A 14,815-nucleotide genomic window follows, 5' to 3' on the forward strand; every position below is an offset into this window, starting at 1 on the left:
CGCCCACATCTTATGAATATGTAATTGCTATATGCATGACCACAATAATATTCCACTGTAAACTTTGTATGATTTTAGGTCTTTATAGCATAGCTCTTGGTTTAAAAGACATAAATAACCAAAATACATGCAGGGAAGTCAGAAAGGGAAGCAGTCATATTTAACGTAAATATTGTCTGTGAATATAGAAATGTGCCTAAAAGTACAGACATGCTGCCAGCACAAAAAATTAATGTTTTATGGCTAAGACTTTTGAATTATTTATAATGTTCATCTATTGCCAGAAAATGTCATCATTCTCAAAGTAGGAGGGAATTGTCAATTCATGAGAAACTTGATGTATTATTTTCGAAAAAAGATGAAAATAATGCACATTCATATCTAAAAACTCATAGTTCTTTATTCATGAATACTTTAATTATCCCAAATTTCCTTCAGACCGCACTTTACACGAATAGGGCTGGCATGTCTCTTTGATTATGAATGCCATTTTTTCTTGCATGCAGGATGACGCACTCTTTTAAAAGGCCCTCACTTCTTCATTTGCATATGAAGTACAAGTTTACATGAAGTGCATGATTAAACTTACAGAAGATTGTGTAATATGTGGGAACACACTAAACAGAACTAAATCTTTTACTGTCTAGAGTCAGTCAATGTGGATGGTGCAATTCAGATTTTGGCTTTACATACTGTATATATGAATATGGGTGTAATATATATGATAATGACCTTAATATAAAGAAGAGATTTAATTACACTTGACTAGATTCAACCTTAATGTGTATGATGGTGCTATGACCATCTCTTACATACTGTACATATCAAGCACAATGTGTCTAGCATCTACATTGTAGAAGTGCCCTATGTGCTGTGAACCGAAGGGCTTGCTGCAAAAAGGTGTACAGTATTATATAGGTATAATTAAAATTCCACATCTCCAGCATTGCATATTTGACATAATATGACATATAACATTTATCTATTATAATTTTTTAAAGTGAGATGGACATAATTTTAATCTCCTTTTATAAAAGTTAGTTGTGCCTATTGGTATCATGGTGGAAAGTATTGGATATGAAATCTGGTTTGGAGCAACTTACTCATGAATAACAGTCGGGAAAAAGCACACACACACACACACACACACACACACACATGTTAGTCATAATGTCCAACCCAGCTTCCTGACTGATTGATGAATGCCATGGGACCATTCAAACTTGGATATAGAAATGTAACTACTTTTTCCCATTCTTTAATCCTTTGCACTGAAATATCAGCGCTGGTAAATCAGCTTTACTATTGTCCAGTCATGTAAAATCACATGTAAATGCTCATGTAAAAGTCGAACTCAATGGAATTTATTTGCAATAAATCTGGAGATCATATGATCGATCATGTGAAATGTGAAACCCAGACATTAAGTCGTCTACCCTGGAGCTGTGATTTGTTACACGCTGTGCCACAAAGCCACCCCATGATCCACAGTTTATTATATATATTTTTAAATTAAACCTCAGGCACTGTAACAGACATTTTTTTGTTATTTATAAAGGAAAAATTATTATGTCTCTATGTCTAGTGCATTTAAATAAAGGTCACTATATATACAGGATTTATAGGATTTTTGCAGTTGTTCCTCAACTATTATCAGTAAGCAATGTTATCAACTTTTATTACATACTTTAAGGTAATAATAAAATTTTCATTTGATTACCAGATCATTATTCGGTGTGGGTCAAACGAGGCCCTTATCTCTATCTGCCCCAGGGCTGCTGTATCCTGCCTGACGCTGCGCTCTGACCACAACTTCCTAACTGCGTTATATGAAAAAAAGAAGATTTTTTTGGTGCTGTAAGGTACATGTGACAAATAATTATTGAATGTTTTATATTAATATATATGTGGGCATTGGTGGCTCAGTGGTAGATCTCTTGCCTGCCATGTGGTAGGCCCGCATTAAATTCCCAAACAGTCACTAGATGCAGTGCTGGTCCCAAGCCTGGATAAAATATGAGGTTTGTGTCAGGAAGGGCATCCGGCGTAAAAACCCGTGCCAAGTTGTTGTGCGGATGGGAACAGCTATAAGACTAACATATCAATATATACATGAGCGGAGCCACAGGGTAACCTCTATTTTTTTAAATGTTAAGTTATGTAAATTTTTATTGAATATATTTTACAGTTAAAATCCCTAAATGCAAATTTTCCTTTCATGTGTGACATGGCCTGCATGTGGAATCTCAAACCTGGTTAATTAGTGTCATCTAGCGGCAGTTATGCGTCCTTGCCAGTTTCTGTAGTACTGTAGTCTAAAACGTTTCAGATTTTCTTTTTCATAAATAAAATATTTATTTATTTATTGTTTAATTCAGTCACACACTCATCACTTATCGTCTAAACTATCCCGTGTAAAGGGTCGCGGGGGGCCTGGAGCCTATCCCAGGAGACTTAGGGCACGAGGTGGGGTACACCTTGGACAGGTGCCAATCCATTGCAGGGCACACACACATACACACACTCACATGCTCATTCACATACTCTAGGAAATTTGGGAATGGCAAATAGCCTAACCTGCATATGTTTGGAATGTGCGAGGAAACTAAAAACCCAGAGGAAACCCAGGAGCAAAATCACTGGAATATTTTGATTATGGATTTCACAAGCCCAATTATACAGTATGTAGTTGATACGCAAAGACATTTTTGTTTCTTTAGTTTTGCATTGGATTGGAAGTAATTTTAGGAAAAGGTCTTTGGCTCCAGGTGAATCACACACACACACACACACACACACACACACACACACACACACACACACACACACACCTTAAAACTTACATAATGTTCTTGTTGATACTGTTTATGAAGCTGTACGTCATAATGTTCCCTATAAAGATGGTCAGGCTTCACAGAACATAAAACAAAAAACAAAACCCTGCAGTAACAGCCATATTGCAGGATTTCGACTCTGAAAACTGTGTAATGGCCTGATGCAAAATAACCTTTAGTCTCAAGAAGTATCCTTATCAGAGGAAAAAGTGGTAAATATTTAGTCCATGAGACGCTGTTTTACAGTGGAAAGTAAGCCATTTAGTCAATGAATAATTTCTAACCAGGGTCACATATTGTTCTTCTCATAATCAGTTATAGGAAGGTAAGAAGGTACATAGAAAGGACGGACCTCAAGCACAAAGCATTATTCATTATCTCTAGAACCATCAACATTACTCCAGAGGCCCACTAGAGACACTACATTAAATCCGTTTAGACTCTATCTTAGAATGAAGTAAAAAACAACAACTTGTGTTTACAACATGTCCTAAAGGACAAATATGTGGGTGTAAAGCTACAGATGTAAAGCCATATCAAGAGTGTAACCGCTTCCGATGTCCTCAGCTTTAGGACAAGACATCACGGAACCCATCACTGTGTCACTGTGCATGCATCTATAATCTATAGGATTGTGCAAAAATAATCAGTGTTAATGAATTTGGTGCAAAGTCACATTTCTATGGGTGTCCGCCTGGAATAGAATAGGATGTGCGAGAACAGCACACAGATTGCCATGACGTCAGTGTGGCACATTTCTTTGGTGTTACGAGAGGTGTAATGAGCTTAATTTAAATGCATGAAAACCTGATTTCTTTGGTTTTACTCTTAAAGTAAAAACCACTGGCTAGTACTGATTGCTGTTTGATTTTTGCACATTTTAAACCAAAGATCATAGCCACGGACCATGTAGAGTTGCGGTCAGAAGTTTACATACACTAATCTTTCAATAATTTCTTTGCACTGTTCTTTATGGGGCAGAGTGACTGCACAGCACACATCTGTATTGTACAACATTTATATTTAAACCACCTAGGTCTTGGGTTCCCCCACTGCCATCGAGGCATGGCTCCATAGAAACTCTGGCACCAAAACATTGGCAATAACTTAAATACCAACCCTTTAAAACCCAGGAGCATCCTAGAAAAAAAAACAAAAAACAAGCCCTGGAGCACAATCAGCTTTCTCAGCAGAATACCACACTGAATTCCACTTCTGTTAGCCAAGAATCAAGATCATTCACATCTCAATACAAATTAATCCAAATAAATGTGGCTTCTGGCGGCCAAATATTTATGATCCAGTTTCAATATAATCACAGTTGTCTAATACTTTAACAGTGTTAAAAGCTCATCAGTAGGTAAAGGTAAAGATAGTTTTTCTTGAATGGTGCAGTCATACCAGCCTACTGGAACAGAAGGGCATTGAAGAACTTTTGCTAGAAGAACTAACACACGTTGCCAGGTGAGTCATTCCCATATGGGTTGCTATTATGAGGACCAACACACAGGGGCATCCCTGAGGACAACATGTCTTACAAGCTGCATTAAGCTCAGGGTTACTACTGAGTGGTTATGAATAAAGCCGAAGCATTTAATACATAATGACTTTTTTTCTTCAGTATAAGACATTGACATTTGGTGCAGGCTTCACGTCTGTGTCTTTAATCTTACTTGAAAGTTAAAAGGAAATCTGCAGATTAAAAAAAACCTGGAATTTGGTATTTTGGTATTTATACCATGCAGTGATTCTCTGCACTATCTAATTAAATAATATTAATTAAAGTTTTGTAAAAAGTGTTGCAAAGCTGAAAGATAATAAAAATAGAGAAAATGCATAAAAGAAATGAAACTTGCTTAGCTGGTGGACATAGACATGTAATTAAACTAATAAAACTTAATAAACATTGTCTATTTCGCTGTATCCTGTATAAGGGGTTGCGGAGGGTAAGGAGGGCAGGAGCCTAACTATCCCAAGACACGAGGCAAGGTATATACGGTGGACAAGGTGGCCATCCATCGCAGGGCACACACATTCACACACTACGGCCAATTTGGGAAAAGCAATTAGCCTAATCTGCATGTCTTTAGACTGGGGGAGGAATTTAGATTAACTTGAGGAAACCCACGAAAAACAGGGATCCTCCATGCGGGAATCGAACCCAGACCTTGGAAGTACAAGGCGACACTGCTAACCCCTACGCCACCATGTCACCCCTTTATAAACACATTCAGCCTTTACTACAAATACAAACAATCCCGTTTAATATGTATATGCTTCGGAAAAGTCATGTGACAGACATGAAGTGTGAAGCGGTGTTTAAGGAAAGTATTTTAGTATTTTAGGACACCACTTTAAATTATCGCATCAAATTAGAGGATGAAAACAGTAACTGTTATATAATAAATGGGGAAAACATCATGGTGACAATCCTGAAATAATAAACAAAACCACAGGCAAACTTTTTCAGAATCTTTCCTATCCTACATCCCTTATAAATGCAAACAAGTGAAGGGCTTTTCAATCTTCTAAATTGAAAAAAGATTTTAAACTAAAACCCCAAAACACTGGCAAACTATAAAACATTAGCATACAGTAAATGCCAGTCAAACCATAACCCTGGTGATATTTAAATATTAATAAAAACATTTGTACACATTAAATTGTAGTTTTGTATCCAATGCATTGTTCTGACCGCTGCTTCGCATTGTTTCTTACTGAAAAGGTAAGAAATTGTCAGATATCTCTTGTGCTGCTGCAGTTGTCAGTTCATTGTAAGGGGAGTAGTACCTCCGATTTTTTTCCTAAAAGTTTCCTTCAAAAAGTAATCGATGAATCATAACTACCTACGATATTAAGTATTCACTGCTTTTCCCTAATACCCCATGTTCTTTTAACAAGGACAGATAACTCTGAAGAATATCCTGTTTCATTTAATAGTGATGTAGTTATTGTCCAGCAGTGATCTGAGCAGAAAGTTGTGATTCACCTCTCTAAATTTTTCACCCCGCTATTCAGTCCTACTGGGAGCCTAGCACACACTGGCTGTGACGAACAAGCCTGAAACCATGGCAACCGCGGGGCGGGAGCGTGTTGCCGTAATTCAGATGTGCGTGCACGATGACGGCCGGATTGATTCAGGGCTGTGATTCATGTCTGTAGGTCCAGCAGGCTCTTAATTCCAGCGCCTCCTCTCGACATAAGGAGGGCCTCGTAGTGACTCACGCCAGCCCGCGAGAGGGCCATGAAGAAAAGTACAGTACTTCATCTCTCTCCCCATGAAAGAGCGACAAGTCGTGAGTCACTACGCGGAGTAGTACGGACTGTTCCCAAGCTGCATGTTCACTAGAAGGCTGAGCTAAAGAGTGATGAGACAGCAGGCCTCTGCATGTGAGGAGGACTCAGCATGTGGGTGTGGTGTGGGCTGGGATGTGGGTGTCAACTGAGAGAAACATGTCACGTTCGGTGACGGCTTGGAGGAGCAAAGTGTTCTACTTTATGTTATTCTGACAGGTCACCGGTGATGACTGCTTGATCCCATTCTGATCACGATTATCTCTAAAAGACTATACTACAGGCTCTTTTGGGCCTTCTCCAATAGTCTATGTATAATTTTATTACTTTAAGTGTGCTTGACTAGAGCTGCACTTACATGCATAATATTTCTTCAATCCGACTGAAATCATTCTAAGCAGAGATTCCTGAGCAAACATAACTGTTTGCACGGACGTAATAAATCTTGTATAAATGTATAAATCAATAAACACTGAAAGTACTTTATAATGGATTTATTAATATGTTTATTTTTTTACCAGCATGGCATAGCAGGGTTCATGTGGCCTCACTGATGTTTTACCACTGCGAGAACTGATATGAACAGACCCACTATGGTCAGACAGTGAGTCACAAGGACCCCCTGGCAGTGTCCAAACCAGCAGTGTTTATATCACCCTATAAACTTCATGTACACCCCCTGAACTTGGCGCCTTTTTTTTTTTTTTGGGACAAATTATATTTTCATTACTGTCTAATCTATTCCTATAAGTGCTGATTCATATAAATACTGTAAAGTACAAAGTTTAGTTCCCGTATGGCGGTAGCACACAGTATGGCACAGTATAGCACTCCGGAAACATTATCATAAACGTGTTTCGAATCTGTAATTCCTATCTAAGTTTGATATTCATCATCCACAATATTTAGCAGTTTCTCTTTTTTTTTTTCATGTGATATATCCTCCTGCCTCCAGCGCCTGTAATACATGTGGGCAGGTTTATGATTGCATTTTTAGCACTAATCAGAGTCACAGCGCATATTCTATTTCCTGCCATGGACTGACTCTCCACTCCGAGTGCATAATCCTTCCTTTGATGCATAACCACAATAGCACATTTTGCACAACTGACAGAGTAATATTCGCACCTTGCTTACTGGAGCTGGTGTACCCCATAGGGAGGTATCAAGCGGCCTTGTTAATATTCAGAGCTATGGTTTGGATTTGCGTGAGGATCATGTAAGATGAAGCAGGTCATGGTGTAATGACCAAGTTGGCAATTTGGCTAAAAGCGTGAGGAGCATCTGTAAGGACACTGAAAAAAATAGTCAGATGGTCATAGTTGTTGAGCCACTTTATGCAGAATCCTTAAAGTTACTTACTATGTTAAGAAAAGACAAGTAAAGCAAAGTGAAAACCTTGTATAGGAAATTAGACTTGATACACAAGCAAAAGGCAGCACTGTCCATTAACATACACCTCCACCTGTCAACCAAGGCCTGGAAAAATAAAGATGGCTAGAAACCTACTGTATTAAAACATGTTGACTAATTTGTTTCTTAAGCATGTACTTTGCATGTACAAGGCCTCATACCTACTTACATCAGGTTTTATTTTGAGAAACCTGCTACAAACGTACATTTGTCGACCGTGCAAACTCGGACTTCGGACGCTCCACCTATGGACCACAGACCATCTGATAACTTTTGTACACAGTTTTTTCACACATTACGGGAATGCAATTTAAACAAATCTGCATGTCTTTGGACTATAGGAGAAAAACAGAGCACCCAGAGGAAACCAGAGCACCAGGAGGAAACCCACCAAGCGTGGGCAAAACATGCAAACTCCACGTAAGCAGACCCAATATGGAAATCAAGCCCAGACCCTGAAGATGCAAGGTGTTAACGACTAAACGATTAAACATTGCAGATGGTATATGTGGAGAAAAGGCTGTTGTTGGTCATGTGTCAGAGCTCAGTGGTTAAGGCATTGGACTATGGTAGAAGGTCCCAGGTTCAAATCCCAGTTGCCCTGTTGGGCCCTTGATCGAGGCCCTTAACCCTCAAGTGTATAATGAGATAAAAATGTAAGCTGCTCTGGATAAGGGCATTTGTCAAATGTCTAAATGTGCCATGCCAGGCAAATTGCCTCTTTTTGTAAAAAAATAAAATAAAATAAAAAAGTCACATGTATTCAAGTACCAGGCTCTCTAGTGAAAGAGTTCTTCAGGACACATCTGGACCAATTTTCAAGAGGATAACTGTAACACATTTGGCTTCAGGTAGTGCCTGAGTATTAATTATGACTCTAGCTTCCTCATGAGTTCTACTAGCAACAATTCTGATATGGAAATCTTTTGTTTTAGGTTCCTACATAGAATCTTTAGGGACACAAATGAACAGAACTCTGTTTCTCCCCCACTGTACCCCATGGACCAGTCTGGACACCAGAGCGTATAGAGAGTACATCCTCCCATTGTCTCATCTGCAAAAAAAAAGAAAAAAAAGAGATTTTCCTCTGCATTAATCTGCAATGCCTCTTCCCCCTCCTCTCTGCATTGTGTTCTGTCTGAAGTGGAGCTTGTACTGACCCCGTTTATAGAATTTGCACTGAACATGTTTTTCAGCAACCTCACAAATACCAATTAGGTTGCCAATCGAAGCGAGTCCTTTTTACTCGACTCTTCTTGAGAGCTCGGTTAGCATTATAAGATGGCCATCATTTGAGCAATCATGTGTAATTACCAGACACAGAAAAAGCAATTAAGAAACATGCAGAGCTCAAACAAGGCTGAACAAACAGGGCCAATTAAGCATGTGAAGGCAATCGTTGTGCATTATGGAAAAGTAGAAATGGCTGTTTGTGAAGTGGGTCAGGAGACTCCTTCACAACTCCTCATGGTTCAGTTACACAAGTAATAATTTGATCATTTTTAAGTACACACAACGTGGATATTGATAAAGCTTGTTGTTTGGCGTTATCTTGAATCAAAGCATATATTAGATATACTAAGTGTACTTATAAAGTTTATACTTTACTAATTTTTTTTTTTTTTTGTCAGCCAAATAAACTCTGTTAATAAACCCTGTTTGGATTACCTAATACTTTTATTCAACATTTTGATTTTAAGTGCATAAGAATATGCTCTCTGTTCGGGTATTCCCGAGTATTCTGCACCTCATACTGCTGTGGATACGTTTGCTCTAACCATCATAGTGGTGCTTCACATTACTACTTTTTATTATCACCACAGTTCTGTAACATGAGACAAACTGGTTTTAAACTTCTCGCAGGAGGAATAAACAAACATTGATCTGTCCATACATCTTTTGTATTGTATTTGCCGTTTTTGGAGTAACAGTTTTGTGAGGATTTGGCAACCTTGTATCAATATTACGGTAATTTTTGTGTTTCCGCATATGTGTATTTGACCTCAAGGGAAAATATTCATCCAAAAAAGCTCTATATTAGCTAGCTGCCGTCCACACAACTGCTCGTCCTTTCTACTTAACATTTTGATTTCATTTATGGTGCAAATTTAACTACAGGCAACTACCAAAGGACTGGAAAAGTTTCGTAATTTTTTTTTTACCTACAAAATTTTAGACGTACAACCAGACTGACAGAAAATATTTTTAAATTTGTTTTGGGGCCTTCAATGAATGAAACGTAAAGATATCATTAAAACAATGAGTTCTTACCAATGTACAGACAAAACCTTTCTTTTATGTAGACAGACAGATAGTCGAATTTTTTTGTATTTCCTATTATACCACTGAACATTGGATTCAACTTCTTATTGGTAGATTTTAAATTGATTTTATATTTTTTACTTTCACTTTTTAAATTTTATTCTTATTACATGTTTAAATGCTTAAAGTTCCTTCTTTTGCTGATGGATTGATTTGCTTCTTTTTAAAAAGAAATGCTTGAAAAAAAAATTCACAAAGAGAAGCTTGAAATGAGTAAAAATAGGTTTAATATCCTGTTAATTGCAATCTTCTAAACATAAATGGCAAATTAGTTTGATGAAAGATTTCTTCTACTGTATAATTACTTCTAGACAAACAGTTGTAGTATAATGTAGGTACAAAAAATATAAATTATGTTGTTGCTTTAATATCTTGTGGCAAAATAGAGCTTACAAAAATATTTAATTGTCTCTATGGCAAACTTCTGGTCCCAACACAAAAAATCATTTTTTGACTTTGTCCTGCTTCTTGATTGTCAGGATTAGGATGTGTATACACACACACACACACACACACACTCTAAAAACTGCTGGGTTAAAAAACAACCCAACCTTATCCCAGCTGCGATGTCACAATTGGACAGAACATGCGCTGGGTATTATAGCAATGAAATACCCAAAATGAAATAAATCCACTGTTTTAACCACTACAGAGAAGTTGTTTCCGAGATGAGGCTGTGTTGAGTGCATGGAGCTCAAATCTCCAAAATCAATTTTTCAAATAGACGCTATCCTTTATAACCGATGGAGGTTTTGAGCTGTACAGTACAAACATGCATTCTCGTCTGCTGTTTGACAAACCAGAGAATAAAGAATAAACCATCCAAGTTGTTGGATCAAAATAACCCAACCAGGTGTTCATTTGTAAATGACCCACTACATCTCATTTGACCCAGCATAAGCCAACCCAACAATGTGTTTACAGAAACAAGTGCAGTATACTACTGTGCCACAAAGTTTAATTTTATAGGCTGGCAGCCAAATTATGGTGGGTGGATTCAAGAATTTCTTGAATTAAAGACAACTTAATGTGATCACGACTATAACTATTTATGACATCTGTTATATATTCTGTATCTGAAGGCATGAGCCAGGAAATTAGTGCAGAGATACTTTATTAAACATAAACCAAACAAGGGAAACAAGCAGAAGAAAGCAAACAACAGGAATAACAAGAAGCATAAGAATGACAACCATAAAGTAACACAAACATACTGTGGAACATAGGTACTTAAATCTTGCATCTAATCAACAAGTCATCAAAAACATCTGAAATCAGAATAAGTGATAACAGCAAACCATAGTAGCACAACCCACCTCAAAGATGCTCCTCCATAGCACCCAAACCACAAAATCTTTGGTTACCTGCTCTGACAATGAGGCTGGATAAATATGCAGCAATGGAGGAACATGCAGCAGTAATGGAGGAATGGAGGAACATACAGCAGTAATGGAGGAATGGAGGAACATACAGCAGTAATGGAGGAATGGAGGAACATACAGCAGTAATGGAGGAATAGAGGACCATGTCACAGTAATGCCAGAAGTGGGCTTGGCGTGAGTGTTAAGATCAGTACAGGGCTAAAATGTGGGATTGACAGTAACTTTGATTTGAAATTAGCACTAGTGGCAGTGACATTTGGGCATGATAATGCATAAGATGGCATAATTCTGGGTCAGCAGGGCATGATGCAGGGCATGATGCAGGCAGACCATGGCATGATTCAGGCATTGTGTTGACATGATTTAGGCATTTCATAGCAGGGAGCAGGGCAGATCAGGGCATATTTTAAGTATAACAAGGCATGATTCTGTGTCAGCATAATTCAGGGCTTAACTACTGTAATTTGGGCATAATTCTGAAAAAACAAGAATTAGCTTGAGCTGGGTCTCCCTGTTGACCTCAACTTAGAGCTGGACCAGCTGGACAGCAATTAGCATCCCAGGCAGCTGCAGTTTCTGCAACACGCAACTCATAGCTAATTTGTCCTCCTCTATCTGCTGGCCAGGCAGCATGGCTCAGCAAATGTCTAGCTTTATTTTCAGCTCTGCTGCTTTCTGGTTTGTGGTGTTCGGTCATTGCCATTGTGCGATCCTGTTCGCCAGAGATTCACCACCTGAATTGCATGCCCAGTCAATTTGCCTCACAAACTCTGTAATCCTACCTCCTTCATGTCATCTGTATAGTATATCGCAGGGCACACACATACACAAACTAACAATCTCATTCACAAAGTAAAGGCCATTTGGAAGCGCCAATTAACCCAGTCTGCATGTCTTTCGACAGTGGAAGGAAAACAGAGTTCCCAGAGGAAACCCGCCAAGCACATGGAAAACATGCAAATTCCATGCCCACAATCATTCACAATAATCAAACCATGGGCATAGCAATGTCTTGTTTGCATAGTAGAAATGGTGAGAAATGGTGTACTGTAAGATAAAACATGATAAGGTGCCCTCTTGGATGCCTGTACAGTGGAGAAAATGTTATTAAGTACCCAAATGACTGCCGTTAAAATGGAAAAACATGATGAAAATTACTCTTGGGTGTTGCTACATGTGAGAATACATGATTATGTGCTCTTGAGAATGACAATTCATGTGTGAAACATGAAGAAGAGCCCTCTAGGGTGCCCCTCTAGCCCTTACAGTGCAGAATATTTAAAGCAGCACCTTATATGGTTCGCTTGCATGCAAGAAAATGAGATGAAGTGCCCTCTAGGGTGCAGTGGAGAAAACAAGATGTGGAGCCTATAGGGTTCTCTTACTGTATATAGGAGAAAATGAAGAGTCATCTAGGAGCTCCTAGATAGTAAAAAAAAAAAAAAATGTTAATGTTCTTGAGATGGCCCAGTTTTTTTGGTTTATATATTTTTTTACCTATTCAGAGAAAAAGGTGACCTTTTCACCATCCTGCTAGAGGGTTTGTGTCTGCCCCTGCTAATAGATGAATAGCACCAAACCTTACATAATGAATTTGAAACATGCCATATTGTCATTATTATGTACTGTATGTGCATTATTGGCCTGCTTTTTGCTACTGTTGTATCTTGTTTTAAGTTTCATTTGATGTATGATAGTCTCTCTTGTATTGATTGTTTTCACTTGGACCGAAGCCATCATCTACAGGTGAACATATGGGCCATATTGGAGTGTGACATCTTAACAGAGGCTTGCCGTGTCTTAGATAATCCTTTAAGTACTGTTTGTTTTCTGCCTAATTAAGCAGAGTGATGGTACAGTGGTAAGCCTTGACTCACCTTTAGCCTGTTAGTGTCCTCTATATTGTAAATTGCCTCTTTCACTGTGAATCTAAATGGAACATGAAATATAATGGATTGATCCTATTTATATTTTATTCATTTATTTAGGCCAGCAAAAATGGCAAAGCAGCCAAGGCCAAATCCGCATAAGAACATGGTGGAAAGAAACTACAACTCCCAACATACACGATCCATGTCACCTAAGTTCTAAGCACAGCTGCACCTAATTACCCGGGTGTTTAAATAGGACCCAGCAAATGGAGGAATGGTGCGAAGTGTACAGTACGCTTCCGTGAGTTTTCCGGACTTCACCAAGCCGTGTTTATTTGTAATATCTTTTCAGTGTATGACTTTCATCCGGTATTTTGGTTTCCAATTTTCTGATTGCCCTAGTGTACATGTTTTGCCAATTGACTGACTCTTGCCTGTTTCTTGGACTACGAGTACGATTTGCCCTTGTTTGTTTTGTTGTCATTATTAAAAAAAAAAAAAAAAAAAAAAAAAAAAAAAAATATATATATATATATATATATATATATATATATACTGTATATATACTGTATATAGGGAGAACATTCATTCCAGGTGGGAATCAAACCCAGGACCTGGATGTGCACGGCAACAGTTGTGCCGCAATAGACTGTACATATAATAATTATATGATAGAATTATTATATAATAATTATATAATAATATTTTTATATTTAATAAATAGAAGTTTTTTAAGATATATATATATATATATATATATATATATATATATATATATATAATTATTACAGTTTAGAGTATACCTTCTCTTTGTCTCTGTAGTTATTACTGTATAGAAGACATTATATGATCAATACGAATAATGTGTTGCCATCTACATGACCACAGGATGTCCATTAGAATAGTACTAACAGATATATTAGGTCACAAGTAAACACTCAGTTCTAAAATCTGATATGTTGGAAGCAGGATGAAATGGGAAAGCAAAAGGATCTAACTGACTTTGACAAGGGCCAAATTGTAAAGGCTGATTACTGCGTCAGAGCTTCGTCAAAACCACAGGTCTTGTGAGGTGTTCCTGATATGCAGTGGTAATTACTTCCCAAGAATGGCCCAAGTGAGGCCAACTAATAAATACTTTGCCTTAGACACTGACAGGGACATGGATGCCTGAGGTTCACATTGTCCTATTGAGCACAAAAGCACGATCCTGCAGGATCTCCACAAATTACTGAAATGTTAATGCTTGCTATGATAAAAAAAAAAAGTGTAAGAACATAATGCATTGCAGGTAAGGACTATTATAGTAATCATTGTATAAATATGCATACTTATACAATAGATACTATTATAGTATATACATATATAGCAACAAACTCCTGAGTGTATAATATATAATATTAAATAATATATATTTATAGTTACAACAATGCAGTCCCAACCTGCAATGCAGCATGTTCTTAAACTTTTCTATCATAGCAAGCATTAACATTTAAGTAATTGATTCAACTTGCATAGTTGGGTGTCCTTCGGCATTAAAAAAAGATGACTTCCAGTCTATTTGCATTACAGAATGTAAAGAAATATCACCATTTCGCATGGGTCTGATTAAACTGGACATAACAAGCATTAAAACCTTTAAGGGTAGCCACCTATAACCTCTCTACTGTGGAGAGCTTTTGGAATAAGACAACCACTC

Source organism: Clarias gariepinus, chromosome 19, assembly GCF_024256425.1.
Source record: "Clarias gariepinus isolate MV-2021 ecotype Netherlands chromosome 19, CGAR_prim_01v2, whole genome shotgun sequence".
NCBI lineage: Eukaryota > Metazoa > Chordata > Actinopteri > Siluriformes > Clariidae > Clarias > Clarias gariepinus.